The 16,720-nt window shown below is 37.1% G+C and overlaps 2 non-coding genes across 2 annotated transcripts; one reads left to right on the top strand and one right to left on the bottom strand.

Moving 5' to 3' along the window:
• The first annotated feature begins 398 nt into the window (after nucleotides 1-398).
• On the top strand, nucleotides 399-506 carry LOC112746159 (small nucleolar RNA R71). Its single transcript, XR_003174055.1, has one exon. It is a non-coding gene; the product is annotated as a small nucleolar RNA R71 (small nucleolar RNA).
• Nucleotides 507-9,858: 9,352 nt separating this feature from the next.
• LOC112746461 (small nucleolar RNA R71) lies at nucleotides 9,859-9,966 on the bottom strand. Its single transcript, XR_003174344.1, has one exon. It is a non-coding gene; the product is annotated as a small nucleolar RNA R71 (small nucleolar RNA).
• Between the last annotated feature and the right edge of the window lie 6,754 nt (nucleotides 9,967-16,720).

Genomic DNA, 16,720 nt, shown 5'->3' with positions numbered 1-16,720 from the left:
TAGGGTTCACCCATGTAATTCACCTCTGCTATTGCAGGGTTCTCAGGATCATAAGCTTCTTCTTCAAAAGATGCCTCTTGAGTACTGTTGGGTGCAATTTGCAATCCATTCAGATTCTGAGAAATCATATTGACTTGCTGAGTCAATATTTTGTTCTGAGCCAATAAGGCATTCAGAGCATCAATCTCAAGAACTCCCTTCCTCTGAGGCGTCCCATTACTCACAGGATTCCTTTCCGAAGTGTACATAAACTGGTTATTTGCAACCATGTCTATGAGTTCCTGAGCTTCTGCAGGCGTTTTCTTTAGGTGAATGGATCCACCTGCAGAGTGGTCCAGTGACATCTTTGATAACTCAGACAAACCATCATAGAATATATCCAGGATGGTCCATTCTGAAAGCATGTCAGAAGGACACTTTTTGGTCAGTTGCTTATATCTCTCCCAAGCTTCATAGAGGGATTCACCTTCTTTTTGTCCGAAGGTTTGAACATCCACTCTAAGCTTACTAAGCTTTTGAGGAGGAAAGAACTTGGCTAAGAAAGTCGTGCCCAGCTTATCCCAAGAGTTCAGGCTATCCTTAGGTTGAGAATCCAACCATATTCTAGCTTTGTCTCTTACAGCAAATGGAAAAAGCATGAGCCTGTAGACCTCAGGATCAACCCCATTAGTCTTAACAGTATCACAGATCTGCAAGAATTCAGTTAAGAACTGAAAAGGATCTTCTGATGGAAGTCCATGAAACTTGCAGTTCTGTTGCATCAGAGAAACTAATTGAGGTTTAAGCTCAAAATTGTTTGCTCCAATGGTAGGGATTGAGATGCTTCTTCCATTTAAATTGGAATTTGGTGCAGTAAAGTCACCAAGCATCTTCCTTGCATTATTATTTTCGGCCATGTCTCCTTCTTTTTCGAAAATTTCTGTCAGATTTTCTCCAGAGAGTTGTGCTTTAGCTTCCCTTAGCTTCCTCTTCAGAGTCCTTTCAGGTTCAGGATCAGCTTCAACAAGAATGTTCTTATTCTTGTTCCTGCTTATATGAAAAAGAAGAGAACAGAAAATAATAGGGATCCTCTTTGCCACAGTAGAGAGGTTCCTTTATGTGAGTAGAAGAGAAGAGAAAGAATTCGAATACAGAAAGAGGGAGAGGGTTCGAATTTTTAAGAAAAAGAGAAGTGTTAGTAGATAAATAAATAATTAGAAGGAGATGAGAGATGGAAGAATTCGAAAATAAAATAAAAAATAAAGCTAAATTCAAAAATTAAAAATTGAAATTAAATTAAAATTTAAAACAATTAATTATTTAAAAAGGAATTTTGAAAAAGAGGTTAGTGATTTTCGAAAATTAGAGAGAGAAAGTTAGTTAGGTAGTGATTTTAAAAAGATTTGATTTTGAAAATTAGAGAGAGAAAGTTAGAGAGAAAATTAGTGATTTTGAAAAAGAGGTTAGTGATTTTAAAAAGATTTGATTTTGAAAACTAAAGTTGATTACTTGACTAACAAGAAATAAAAAGATATGATTTTAAAATTTAAAGATCGAACCTTTCTTACTAGGCAAGTAATAAACTTAAAAATTTTTGAATCAATCACATTAATTATTAGCATTAATTTCAAAAATATGAAATAAAGATAAGAAAAAGATTTTGAAAATAAATTTTGAAATTTTCGAAAATATGAAAGAAAAATGAAAAAGATTTGATTTTTGAAAAAGATTTGAAAAAGATAGGATTTTTAAATTGAAAATTTGATTTGACTCATAAGAAACAACTAAATTTTAAAAAGTTTTGAAAAAGTCAACTCAAATTTTCGAAAATTTATGAGAGAAAAAGGGAAAGATATATTTTTTTTTGAATTTTTAGAAAGAGAAAAATAATAAAAAGACTCACAACATGAAAATTATGAATCAAAACAAGAAAAATATGCAAGAACACTATGAATGTCAAGATGAACACTAATAACACTTTGAAGATCAAGATGAACATCAAGTAGAACTTATTTTTGAAAATTTTTAAGAAAAGAAAAACATGCAAGACACCAAACTTAGAAATTTTCAATGCTTAGACACTAACAAATTGAAAATGCATATGAAAAACAAGAAAAGACACAAAACAAGGAAATATGAAGATCAAATAAGAAGACTGGCCAAGAACAACTTGAAGATCATGAAGAACATATGATGAATTTTCGAAAATTCTTGAGAAAAATAGAAATATGCAAGACACCAAACTTAAAAATTGACACTAGACTCAAACAAGAAACATCAAATTATTTTTGGTTTTATGATTTTATAATTTTTTTTGGATTTTCGAAAATAAATTTTGGAAAAACGAAAAAGGAAAAAAGGAAAATTTTTTATTTTATTTTTTTTCGAAAATAAAAATAATAAAAACAAAAAGCTTAAAATTAAAATAAAATTACCTAATCTGAGCAACAAGATGAACCGTCAGTTGTCCAAACTCGAACAATCCCCGGCAACGGTGCCAAAAACTTGGTGCATGAAATCGTGATCGTTCATTCCTTGGTAACGACACTGAAAACTCAATATGCGCGTTTATAATATTAATTCTTTGTCACAACTTCACACAACTAACCAGCAAGTGCACTGGGTCGTCCAAGTAATAAACCTTACGTGAGTAAGGTCGATCCTACGGAGATTGTCGGTATAAAGCAAGCTATGGTCATCTTGCAAGTCTCAGTCAGGCGGATCCAAATGTTTATGGTGAATTAATAATTAAAATAGAAATAAAATATAAAATAGGATAGAGGTACTTATGTAATTCATTGGTGAGAGTTTCAGATAAGCGTATGGAGATGCTTTATCCCTTCTGTCTCTCTGCTTTCCTACTGTCTTCATCCAATCCTTCCTAATCCTTTCCATGGCAAGCTGTACATTGGGTATCACCGTTGTCAATGGCTACATCCCGTCCTCTCAGTGAAAATGGTCCAAATGCTCTATCACAGCGCGGCTAATCATCTGTCGGTTCTCGATCGTACCGGAATAGGATTTACTATCCTTTTGCGTCTGTCACTACGCCCAGCACTCGCGAGTTTGAAGCTCGTCACAGCCATCCCTTCCCAGATCCTACTCGGAATACCAGAGACAAGGTTTAGACTTTTCGGATCTCAGGAATGGCCGTCCATGGGTTCTAACTTATACCACGAAGACTCTGATCTCACGATTAGGAGGCTAAGAGATACACATTCAAGCCTTGTTTGCATGTAGAACGGAAGTGGTTGTCAGGCACGCGTTCATAGGTGAGAATGGATGAGCGTCACATAATCATCACATTCATCATGTTCTTGGGTGCGAATGGATATCTTAGAATAGGAATAAGCTTGATTGAATAGAAAATAGTAGTAATTGCATTAATTCATGAGGAGCAGCAGAGCTTTACACCTTAATCTATGGTGTGTAGAAACTCCACCATTGAAAATACATAAGAACAAGGTCTAGGCATGGCCGAATGGCCAGCCTCTATGATCTAAGAACTAAACGTCCAGAGATGATCCGAAGATGTCTAATACAATAGTAAAAAGGTCCTATTTATATCAGACTAGTTACTAGGGTTACAAAAATAAGTAAATGATGCAGAAATCCACTTCTGGGGCTCACTTGTTGTGTGCTTGGGCTGAGCATTGAGCTTTAAACGTGTAGAGACTTTTCTTGGAGTTAAACGCCAGCTTTGGTGCCAGTTTGGGCGTTTAACTCTGCTTTGCAACGTGTTTCTGGCGTTTGACTCCAGAATTGGGCAGAGAGCTGGCGTTGAATGCCAGTTTGCATCATTTAAACTCGGGCAAAGTATGGACTATTATATATTGCTGGAAAGCCCTGGATGTCTACTTTCCAAAGAAATTGAGAGCGTGCCATTTAAAGTTCTGTAGCTCCAGAAAATCTATTTCGAGTGCAGGGAGGTCAGAATCCAACAGCATCAGCAGTCCTTTGTTAGCCTCTGAATCAGATTTTTGCTCAGGTCCCTCCATTTCAGCCAGAAATTACCTGAAATCACAGAAAAACACACAAAATCATAGTAAAGTCCAGAAATGTGATTTTTAATTAAAAACTAATAAAAATATAATAAAAACTAACTAAAACATACTAAAAACAATGCCAAAAAGCGTATAAATTATCCGCTCATCACAACACCAAACTTAAATTGTTGCTTGTCCCCAAGCAACTAAAAATCAAATAGGATAAAAAGAAGAGAATATACTCTAAACTCCAAACTATCAATGAAACTTAGCTCCAATCAGATGAGCTAGACTAGTAGCTTTTTGCCTCTTGAATAGTTTTGGCATCTCACTTTATCCTTTGAAGTTCAGAATGATTGGCTTCTATAGGAACTTAGAATTTAGATAGTGTTATTGATTCTCCTAGTTCAGTATGTTGATTCTTGAACACAGCTACTTTATGAGTCTTGGCCGTGGCCCAAAGCACTCTGTTTTCCAGTATTACCACCGGATACATACATGCCACAGACACATAACTGGGTGAACCTTTTCAGATTATGACTCAGCTTTGCTAAAGTCCCCAATTAGAGGTGTCCAGGGTTCTTAAGCACACTCTTTTTGCTTTGGATCACGACTTTAACTGCTCAGTCTCAAGCTTTTCACTTGACACCTTCACACCACAAGCACATGGTTAGGGACAACTTGGTTTAGCCGCTTAGGCCAGGATTTGATTCCTTTAGGCCCTCCTATCCACTGATGCTCAAAGCCTTGGATCCTTTTTATTACCCTTGTCTTTTGGTTTTAAGGGCTATTGGCTTTTTCTGCTTGCTTTTTCTTTTTCTTTTTTTTTTTCGCCATTTTTCTTTTCTTTTTCTCTTCTTTTTTTTTTTGCAATCTTTTGTATCCACTTTTGGGGCCCGCTTGGTGTGTGCTTGGGCTGAGCATTGAGCTTTAAACATGTAGAGACTTTTCTTGGAGTTAAACACCAGCTTTGGTGCCAGTTTGGGCGTTTAACTCTGCTTTGCAACGTGTTTCTGGCGTTTGACTCCAGAATTGGACAAAGAGCTGGCGTTGAATGCCAGTTTGCATTGTCTAAACTCGGGAAAAGTATAGACTATTATATATTTCTGGAAAGCCCTGGATGTCTACTTTCCAACGCAATTGAGAGCGCGCCATTTGGAGTTCTGTAGATCTATAAAATCCATTTCGAGTGCAGGGAGGTCAGAATCCAACAACATCAGCAGTCCTTTGTCAGCCTCTGAATCAGATTTTTGCTCAAGTCCCTCTATTTCAGCCAGAAATTATCTGAAATCACAGAAAAATACACAAACTCATAGTAAAGTCCAGAAATGTGATTTTTAATTAAAAACTAATAAAAATATAATAAAAACTAACTAAAACATACTAAAAACATACTAAAAACAATGCCAAAAAGCGTATAAATTATCCGCTCATCAGTCACCACAAACTAAAAAAGCAGAAAAGAGAGGCAGGGAATTGGAATCAGAATTAGATGAGCTTCTGAGGATAGATGAGATCTGATGGTGCCAAAGGTCCCGAGTGAGCTGGCTAAAATATGGAGATAAGAATACTAGTTTCTTCCATTAAAAAGCTACCCAATGGAAGAAGAGGAACTGGGTCGACTCAATTGTAGATTGTAACACCCTACCACACAGAGTCTTATGCTTAAGTCATAAAGCTGAGCTGGCAAGGTATTACGACCTTTAAAAGTAAAAAATATATATATGTAATAGTAGTTGAAAGAAATTTTAACTAGAAGCCTGTGAAAAAGAGTTAAGCAAAGCGTTAAACAGAAAGTCACATCACTCGTGTAAACGATAACTATGAGAGAAGAATTATAAAGATACATATAGCAAGGCTTCCGACTTGGCTCGCGAAGCTTGAACCGGCCAAAGCATATATACATATACACAATTAAACCCAAAAGTAAACTGATGAGCGGATAATTTATACGCTTTTTGGCATTGTTTTTAGTATGTTTTAGTTAGTTTTTATTATATTTTTATTAGTTTTTAAATAAAAATCATATTTCTGGACTTTACTATGAGTTTGTGTGTTTTTCTGTGATTTCAGGTAATTTCTAGCTGAAATTGAGGGACCTGAGCAAAAATCTGATTCAGAGGCTGACAAAGGACTACTGATACTGTTGGATTCTGACCTCCCTGCACTCGAAATAGATTTTATGGAGCTACAGAACTTCAAATGGCGCGCCCTCAATTGCGTTGGAAAGTAGATATCCAGGGCTTTCCAGAAATATATAATAGTCCATACTTTGCCTAAGTTTAGACGATGCAATTTGGCGTTCAACGCCAGCTTTCTGCCCTATTCTGGAGTTAAACGCCAGAAACAGGTTGCAAAGCAGAGTTAAACGCCAAAAACAGGTTACAAACTGGCGTTTAACTTCAAGGAAGACCTCTACACGTGAAAGATTCAATGCTCAGCCCAAGCACACACCAAGTGGGCCCGGAAGTGGATTTCTGCATCAATTACTCATCTCTGTAAACCCTAGTAACTAGTTTAGCATAAATAGAACTTTTTACTATTGTATTTACATCTCTGGAACACATTATGTAACTTTTACGTTCTGAGACCTCCATGGGAGGCTGGCCACTCGGCCATGTCTACCCTATTTTTACTTATGTATTTTCAACGGTAGAGTTTCTACACACCATAGATTAAGGTGTGGAGCTCTACTGTTCCTCATGAATTAATGCAAAGTACTATTGTTTTTCTATTCAACTCAAGCCTATTTCTTCTCTAAGATATTCATTCGCACATAAGAACATGATGAATGTGATGATTATGTGACGCTCATCACCATTCTCACTTATGAGCGCGTGCCTGACAACCACTTCCGTTCTACATGCAAACAAGCTTGAATGTGTATCTCTTAGTCTCCTGATCTGCGATTAGAGTCTTCGTGGTATAGGCTAGCATTATTGGCAGCCATTCTTGAGATATGGAAAGTCTAAACCTTGTCTGTGGTATTCCGAGTAGGATCTGGGAAGGGATGGCTGTGACGAGCTTCAAACTCGCGAGTGCTGGGCGTAGTGACAGACGCAAAAGGATTACTGAATCCTATTCCAGCAGGATCGAGAACCGACAGATGATTAGCCGTGCGGTGACAGCGCATTTTGGACCATTTTTACTGAGAGGACGGGAAGTAGCCATTGACAATGGTGATGCCCAACATACAGCTTGCCATGGAAAGGAGTATGAAGGATTGGATGAAGACAGTAGGAAAGCAGAGAATCAGAAGGAACAGAGCATCTCCACATGCTTATCTGAAATTCTTACCAATGAATTACATAAGTATCTCTATCCTATTTTATATTTTATTTATATTTTAGTTATCAATTCACCATAACCATTTGAATCCGCCTGACTGAGATTTACAAGATGACCATAGCTTGCTTCATACCAACAATCTCCATGGAATCGACCCTTACTCACGTAAGGTTTATTACTTGGACGACCCAGTGCACTTGCTGGTTAGTTATGCGAAGTTGTGAAGAAGAACTAAGATTATGAACGTGCGTATTAAGTTTTCAGCGCCGTTACCAAGGAATGAACGATCACGATTTCGTGCACCATGTTTTTGGCGCCGTTGCCGGGGATTGTTTGAGTTTGGACAACTGACGGTTCATCTTGTTGCTCAGATTAGGTAATTTTATTTTATTTTTATTTTTATTTTCGAATAATTTTCAAAAAAAAAAAGTTATTCTATGTTATTCAGAATTTTTAAGAATGAATTCTAGAGTTTCAGATGATGCTGTTATCATCACAGGAGCTAGTTGATTCCCATCAATTTAGCTGTTGTTTGTAATGTCTTGCTGAAGCTTGGCTAGCCATGTCTAGTGTTTTGGACCGGAGCTTTCACTGAAAGCTTGGCTGGCTAGTAAGCCATGTCTAATTCCTGGACCGGAGTTTCGGACTAACATTGCTTGATTCCTGGAATTCTTATTAAAAATTTTGAAATCTTTATTTTTCCTTTTCCAATTAATTTTCGAAAAATTACAAAAAAATTTAATAAAATCATAAAAACAAAAAATTTTGTGTTCATTGTTTGAGTTTAGTGTCAATTTCTAAGTTTGGTGTCATTTGTATGTTTTAATTTTTCTTAAAATTTTTCGAAAATTCATGCTTTGTTCTTCATGATCTTCAAGTTGTTCTTGATGATCTTCTTTGTTTGATCTTTGCATTTTTATGTTTTGTGTCTTTTCTTGTTTTTCATATGTATTTTCAATTTGTTAGAGTCTAAACATGAAAGATTTCTAAGTTTGGTGTCTTGCATGTTTTCTTTTGTTGAAAATTTTTCAAAAATAAGTTCTTGATGTTCATCTTGACATTCAAAGTGTTCTTGGTGTTCATCTTGGCATTCAAAATATTCTTGCATGCATTGTTTGTTTTAATCCAAAATTTTTATGTTTTGAGTCCTTTTCTTTGTTTTTCTCTTTCATCATTAAAATTCAAAAAAATCAAAAAAATATCTTTCCCTTTTTCTTCTCATAAAATTCGAAAATTTAAGTTGACTTTTTCTAAAAAAATTTAAAATTTAGTTGTTTCTTATGAGTCAAATCAAATTTTCAATTTAAAAATTCTATCTTTTTCAAATCTTTTTCAAAAATAAAATCTTTTTCATTTTTTCTTTCATATTTTTGAAAATTTCAATTTAATTTTCAAAATCTTTTTCTTAATTTCATTTCATAATTTCAAAATCTTCACTAACAATTAATGTGATTGATTCAAAAATTTCAAGTTTGTTACTTGCCTAGTAAGAAAGATTCAATCTTTAATTTTTAAAATCATATCTTTTAGTTTCTTGTTAGTCAAGTAATCAACTTTAATTTCAAAAATCAAATCTTTTTCAAAATAAATTTCAATCACATCTTTTTCAAAATCAATTTCAAAATCTTTTCTAACTTCTTATCTTTTCAAAATTGATTTTCAAATCTTTTTCAATTAATCTTATTTTTTTGTTTGATTCTTATCTTTTTCAAAACTACTTAATTAATTTTCTCTCTCCAATTTTCGAAATTACTACCCCCTTTTTCAAAAATTCCTTTTCAATTAATTGTTTTAAATTTTAATTTAATTTCAATTTTTAATTTTCGAATTTAGTTTTAATTTTTATTTTTATTTTATGTAATTTTCGAATTCTTCTCTTTCTCTTCTCCTTCTATTCATTTATTCATCTACTAACACTTCTTTTCACTCAAGGATTCGAACCCACTCTTCCCCCTTGTGTTTGGATTCTTATCTTTTCCTTCTTCTATTCTTCTATTCTTCTACTTACATAAGGAATCTCTATACTGTGACATAGAGGATTCCATATTTTCTTTTGTGTTCTCTTCTTTTTCATATGAGCAGGAACAAGGATAAGAACATTCTTGTTGAAGCTGATCCTGAACCTGAAAGGACTCTGAAGAGGAAGATAAGGGAAGCTAAAGCACAACTCTCTGGAGAAAATCTGACAGAAATTTTCGAAAAAGAAGGAGGCATGGCCGAAAATAATAATAATGCAAGGAAGATGCTTGGTGACTTTACTGCACCAAATTCCAATTTACATGGAAGAAGCATCTCAATCCCTGCCATTGGAGCAAACAATTTTGAGCTTAAACCTCAATTAGTTTCTCTGATGCAACAGAACTGCAAGTTTCATGGACTTTCATCAGAAGATCCTTTTCAGTTCTTAACTGAATTCTTGCAGATCTGTGATACTGTTAAGACCAATGGGGTTGATCCCGAGGTCTACAGGCTTATGCTTTTCTCATTTGTTGTAAGAGACAGAGCTAGATTATGGTTGGACTCTCAACCTAGAAATAGCCTGAACTCTTGGGATAAGCTGGTCACGGCTTTCTTAGCCAAGTTCTTTCCTCCTCAAAAGCTTAGCAAGCTTAGAGTGGATGTTCAAACCTTCAAACAGAAAGAAGGTGAGTCCCTCTATGAAGCTTGGGAGAGATACAAGGAACTGACCAAAAAGTGTCCTTCTGACATGCTTTCAGAATGGACCATCCTGGATATATTCTATGATGGTCTGCCTGAATTAGCTAATATGTCATTGGACAATTCTGCAGGTGGATCCATTCACCTAAAGAAAACGCCTGCAGAAGCTCAGGAACTCATAGACATGGTTGCAAATAACCAGTTCATGTACACTTCTGAAAGGAATCCTGTGAGTCATGGGACGCCTCAGAGGAAGGGAGTTCTTGAAATTGATGCTCTGAATGCCATATTGGCTCAGAACAAAATATTGACTTAGCAAGTCAATATGATTTCTCAGAGTCTGAATGGAATGCAAGCTGCATCCAACAGTACTAAAGAGGCATTTTCTGAAGAAGAAGCTTATGATCCTGAGAACCCTGCTATAGCAGAGGTGAATTACATGGGTGAACCATATGAAAACACCTATAATCCCTCATGGAGAAATCATCCAAATTTCTCATGGAAGGATCAACAAAGGCCTCAACAAGGCTTTAATAATGGTGGAAGAAATAGGGTTAGCAATAGCAAGCCTTTTCCTTCATCCACTCAGCAACAGACAGAGAATTCTGAGCAAAATCCATCTAGCTTAGCAAATATAGTCTCTGATCTATCTAAGGCCACTTTGAGTTTCATGAATGAAACAAGGTCCTCCATCAGAAATTTGGAGGCACAAGTGGGCCAGCTGAGTAAAAGAGTCATTGAAGCTCTTCCTAGTACTCTCCCAAGCAATACAGAAGAAAATCCAAAGAGAGAGTGCAAGGCCATAACCTTGCTTGGTGTGGCCGAACCCAGAGAGGAGGAGGAGGACGTGAATCCCAGTGAGGAAGACCTCCTGGGATGTTCAATGACCAATAAGAAGTTTCCCTTTGAGGAACCAGAGGAATCTGAGGCTCATTTAGAGACCATAGAGATTCCATTGAACCTCCTTTTACCATTCATGAGCTCTGATGATTATTCATCTTCTGAAGAAGATGAAGACATTGTTCAAGGGCAAGTTGCCCAGTATTTAGGAGCAATCATGAAGCTGAATGCCAATTTATTTGGTAATGATACTTGGGAGGATGAACCCCCCTTGTTCACTAATGAACTAGGTGCATTGATAAGGCAGACATTGCCTCAGAAGAAACCGGATCTCGGAAAGTTCTTCATACCTTGCACCATAGGCACCATGACCTTTGAAAAGGCTCTATGTGACCTTGGGTCAGGGGTAAACCTCATGCCACTCTCTGTAATAGAGAAACTGGGAATCTATGAGGTATAGGCTGCCAAATTCTCATTAGAGATGGCAGACAAATCCATGAAAAAGGCTTATGGACAAGTAGAGGACGTGATAGTAAAGATTGAAGGCCTTTACATCCCTGCTTATTTCATAATCCTAGACACTGGGAAGGATGAGGATGAATCCATCATCCTTGGAAGACCCTTCCTAGCCACAGCAAAAGATGTGATTGATGTGGACAGAGGAGAGTTGGTCCTTCAACTGAATGAGGACTACCTTGTGTTTAAAACTCAAGGATCTCCTTCTGTAACCATGGAGAGGAAGCATGAAAAGCTTCTCTCACTGCAGAGTCAACCAAAGCCCCCACAGTCAAACTCTAAGTTTGGTGTTGGAAGGCCACAACTAAACTCTAAGTTTGGTGTTGAACCCCCATATCCAAACTCTAAGTTTGGTGTTGGGAGGTCCCAACAATGCTCTGAACATCTGTGAGGCCCATGGGAGCTCACTGTCAAGCTATTGACATTAAAGAAGCGCTTGTTGGGAGGCAACCCAATGTTATCTAACTATATCTATTTATTTTCCATTGCTATGTTATGTTTTCTGTAGATTGATGATCATGTGAAGTCACAAAAATTACTAAAAAATCAAAAACAAAATGAAAAACAGAATGAAAAACTGCACACCCTGGAGGAAGAGCTTACTGGCGTTTAAACGCCAGTAAGGGTAGCAGAATGGGCGTTAAACGCCCAGTCTGGCTCCATTCTGGGCGTTTAACACCAGAAACAAGCACCAGACTGGCGTTTAACGCCAGAACAGAACATGGAAGTGGCGTTTAACGCCAAGAATGGGAAAAAAGCTGGCGTTAAACGCCAGAAACAGGCTGCCTTTGGGCGTTTAACGCCAACAATAAGTAGCAAGCTGGCATTTAACACCAGACATGCATGCTAAGGGCGTTTTACACGCCTAATTGGAGCAGGGATGTTAAGTCCTTGGCCCCACTGGATCTGTGGACCCCACAGGATCTCCACCGAGCTCACTTCTCCTTCTCTCCTCTTCACACCTTTTCATAAACCTCTTCCCCAAATACCCTTCACCAATCACCTCGATACCTCTTCCCCAAAAGCCCTCAACCACTCAAATCCATCCACTCTTCCTCATAAATCCCACCTACCTCCAAAATTCAAATTCTTTTCCCTCCCATACCCAACCCTAATGGCCGAACCGTACACTTCCCCCACTCCTATATAAACCCCTCACTCCTTCTTCATTTTCACACAACACAACCCTTTCTTCTTTCCCTTGGCCGAATACACACCTCTCTCCCTCTCCTCCATCTTTCTTCTTCTTCTACTGTTTCTCTTCTTCTTTTGCTCGGGGACGAGCAAACATTTTAAGTTTGGTGTGGTAAAAGCATTACTTTTTGTTTTTTCATAACCATCAATGGCACCTAAGGCCAGAGAAACCTCAAGAAAGAGGAAAGGGAAGGCAATTGCTTCCACCTCTGAGTCATGAGAGATGGAGAGATTCATCTCAAAGGTCCATCAAGACCACTTCTATGAAGTTGTGGCCAAGAAGAAAGTGATCCCTAAGGTTCCTTTCAAGCTCAAAAAGAATGAGTATCCGGAGATCCAACATGAGCTTAGAAGAAGAGGATGGGAAATTCTCTCTAATTCTATGCAACAAGTCGGGATCTTAATGGTTCAAGAGTTCTATGCAAATGCATGGATCACTAGAAACCATGATCAAAGTATGAACCGAATCCAAAGAATTGGCTTACCATAGTTCGGGGGAAATACTTAGATTTCAGTCCGGAAAATGTAAGGTTGGCGTTCAACTTGCCAAGGATGCAAGAAAACGCATGCCCCTACACTAGAAGGGTCAACTTTGATCAAAGATTGGACCAAGTCCTTATGGACATATGTGTGGAAGGAGCTCAATAGAAAGTTGACTCAAGAGGCAAGCCGGTTCAATTGAGAAGACCGGACCTTAAGCCTATAGCTAGAGGATGGTTGGAGTTCATCCAACGCTCATTCATTCATACTAGCAACCGGTCTGAAGTTACTGTAGACCGGGCTATCATGATCCATAGTATCATGATTGGAGAGGAAGTAGAAGTTCATGAGATTATACCTCAAGAACTCTACAAGGTGGCTGACAAGTCCTCCACTTTGGCAAGGTTAGCATTTCCTCACCTCATTTGCCACCTCTGCAATTCGGCTGGGATTGACATAGAGGGAGATATCCTCATTGATGAGGACAAGCCCGTCACTAAGAAGAGGATGGAGCAAACAAGAGATCATGGGCCTCCACAAGAGCATGAGAAAATTCCTTACCATGAAATCCCTGAGATTCCTCAAGGGATGCACTTCCCTCCACAAAACTATTGGGAGCAAATCAACACCTCCCTAGGAGAATTAAGTTCCAACATGGGACAACTGAGGATGGAGCACCAAGAGCACTCCATCATCCTCCATGAGATTAGAGAAGATCAAAGATCTATGAGGGAGGAGCAACAAAGACAAGGAAGAGACATAGAGGAGCTTGATGAGCGGATAATTTATACACTTTTTGGCATTGTTTTTAGTATGTTTTTAGTATGATTTAGTTAGTTTTTATTATATTTTTATTAGTTTTTAATTAAAAATCACATTTCTGGACTTTATTATGAGTTTGTGTATTTTTCTGTGATTTCAGGTAATTTCTGGCTGAAATTGAGGGACCTGAGCAAAAATCAGATTCAGAGGCTGACAAAGGACTGCTGATGCTGTTGGATTCTGACCTCCCTGCACTCGAAATAGATTTTCTAGAGCTACAGAAACCCAAATGGCGCGATCTTAATTGCGTTGGAAAGTAGACATCCAGGGCTTTCCAGCAAAATATAATAGTCCATACTTTGTCCAAGTTTAGATGACGCAAACTGGCATTCAACGCCAGCTTTCTGCCCAATTCTGGAGTTAAACGCCAGAAACAGGTTACAAGTTGGAGTTAAACGCCCAAAACAGGTTACAACCTGGCGTTTAACTCCAGAAACAGCCTAGGCACGTGAAAAGCTTAAGTCTCAGCCCCAGCACACACCAAGTGAACCCCAGAAGTGGATTTCTGCACTACCTATTGTAGTTTACTCATTTTCTTTAAACCTAGGTTACTAGTTTAGTATTTAAACAACTTTTAGAGATTTATTTTATACCTCATGACATTTTAGACCTGAACTTTGTATCTTTGATGGCATGAGTCTCTGAAATCCATTGTTGGGGGTGAGGAGCTCTACTGTGTCTCGATGAATTAATGCAATTATTTCTGTTTTCTATTCAAACACGCTTTTTTCTATCTAAGATATTCGTTCGCACTTCAATGTGATGAATGTGATGATCCGTGACACTCATTACCATTCTCAACCTATGAACGCGTGCCTGACAACCACCTCTGTTCTACATTAGATTGAATGAGTATCTCTTGGATTCCTTAACCAGAATCTTTGTGGTATAAGCTAGAATCCATTGGCGGCCATTCTTGAGAATCCGGAAAGTCTAAACCTTGTCTGTGGTATTCCGAGTAGGATTTAGGGATTGAATGACTGCGACGAGCTTCAAACTCACAAGGGTTAGGCGTAGTGACAGACGCAAAAGGATCAATGGATCCTATTCCAGCATGAGTGAGAACCGATAGATGATTAGCCGTGCGGTGACAGCACACCTGGACCATTTTCGCTAAGAGGACGGATGGTAGCCATTGACAACGGTGATCCACCAATATACAGCTTGCCATAGGAGGAAACTTGCGTGCGTGAAGAAGATGACAGTAGGAAAGCAGAGATTCAGAAGACAAAGCATCTCCAAAGCTCCAACATATTCTCCATTACTGCATAACAAGTATTTATTTCATGCTCTTTTATTCTTTGCAATTCAAACTGATAATTATAATTGATATCCTGACTAAGAGTTACAAGATAACCATAGATTGCTTCAAGCCAACAATCTCCGTGGGATTCGACCCTTACTCACGTAAGGTATTACTTTGACGACCCAGTGCACTTGCTGGTTAGTGGTACGAGTTGTGAAAAGTGTGATTCACAATTCGTGCACCAAGTTTTTGGCGCCGTTGCCAGGGATTGTTCGAGTTTGAACAACTGACGGTGAATCTTGTTGCTTAGATTAGGAAAATTTTGTCTTTTGGGTCAGAGTCTTTTATTTTCTTTTCAAAAATTTTTCAAAAATATTATTTTTCTGTATTAATTTTTAGTTTTTCTATGAGTTTAGTGTCATGTTTTAAGTTTGGTGTCAATTGCATGCTTTTCTTTGTCTTTTAATTTTCGAATTGCATGTTCTTTGTTCTTCCTTGATCTTCAAGTTGTTCTTGTTCTGTGTTATTTCTTGTTTTTCTTGTGCTTTTTCAAAATATCAGTTTTCAAAAAAAAATTATTTATTAAATACCTTTTTAAAAAACGTTAAATTTATAGCTCAATTGGCTAGAGTGTTGTGCTTATGTTATTGGTAATTGGCTATCTTCCTTTTAAAACTTTTTCAAAGATAAGTTTTCTTTGATTAAATCTTGTGTCAATTTTTAAGTTTGGTGTTCTCTTGTTAATTTTCCTTTAGTTTTCGAAAATTTCAATGTGGTTTGCTAAAAATTTTAAGTTTGGTGTTCTATCTCCATGTTCTTGTTGTTCTTGTGAGTCTTCAAGGTGTTGTTCTTGAGTCTTCCTTGTGTTTTGATCTTAAAATTTTTAAGTTTGGTGTTCCTTGGTGTTTTCCCTCCAAAATTTTCGAAAATAAGGAGCATTAGATCTATTTTTAGTTGTGTGTCTTTTGTGTGTTTTTCTCTTTCATCATAAAATTCAAAAATAAAAAAATATCTTTTCTAACTATTTTTAAGCAAATTTTTCGAAATTTTTCATAAAAATTCAGATTTCAATTTCAAAATTTTATCTTATCATATCTTAGTTGTCAAGTTTTAAAAAAAATCATATCTTTTTCAAATCATATCCTTTTTAAATTTTTTAAATCATATCTTTTTCAAAACCTGCTAACCACTTTTTCTCTCTCTTCATTTTCGAAAATCCTCACCCATTTTTCATTTTATTTTATTTTATTTTTTTAATTTCCATTTTCTATTCAAAAAAAATTAATAAAAAAATATTTTAATACTATTTGAATCTCCAATTCACAACATCTCCCTTTCTCCATCATGGACCTAAGTGGAAATGAACAGTCCAGAAGGACTCTGGGGTCATATGCTAACCCTATTACTGCTTCATATGGGAGTAGTATCTGTATACCCTCCATCGGAGTCAGTAGTTTTGAGTTGAATCCTCAGCTCATTATCATGGTACAACAAAGTTGCCAGTATTCCGGTCTTCCACAGGAAGAACCTACAGAGTTTCTGGCATAGTTTTTACAAATTGCTGACACAGTACATGATAAGGAAGTAGATCAGGATGTCTACAGATTATTACTGTTTCCATTTGCTGTAAAAGACCAAGCTAAGAGGTGGTTAAATAACCAACCTAAGGCTAGCATAAGGACATGGAAACAGCTGTCAGAAAAATTCCTGA

Source organism: Arachis hypogaea, chromosome 14 (assembly GCF_003086295.3).
Source record: "Arachis hypogaea cultivar Tifrunner chromosome 14, arahy.Tifrunner.gnm2.J5K5, whole genome shotgun sequence".
Classification (NCBI taxonomy): domain Eukaryota; kingdom Viridiplantae; phylum Streptophyta; class Magnoliopsida; order Fabales; family Fabaceae; genus Arachis; species Arachis hypogaea.
Note: the sequence above shows the minus strand (reverse complement) of the source record. Positions and strands in the feature narration are given on the sequence as shown.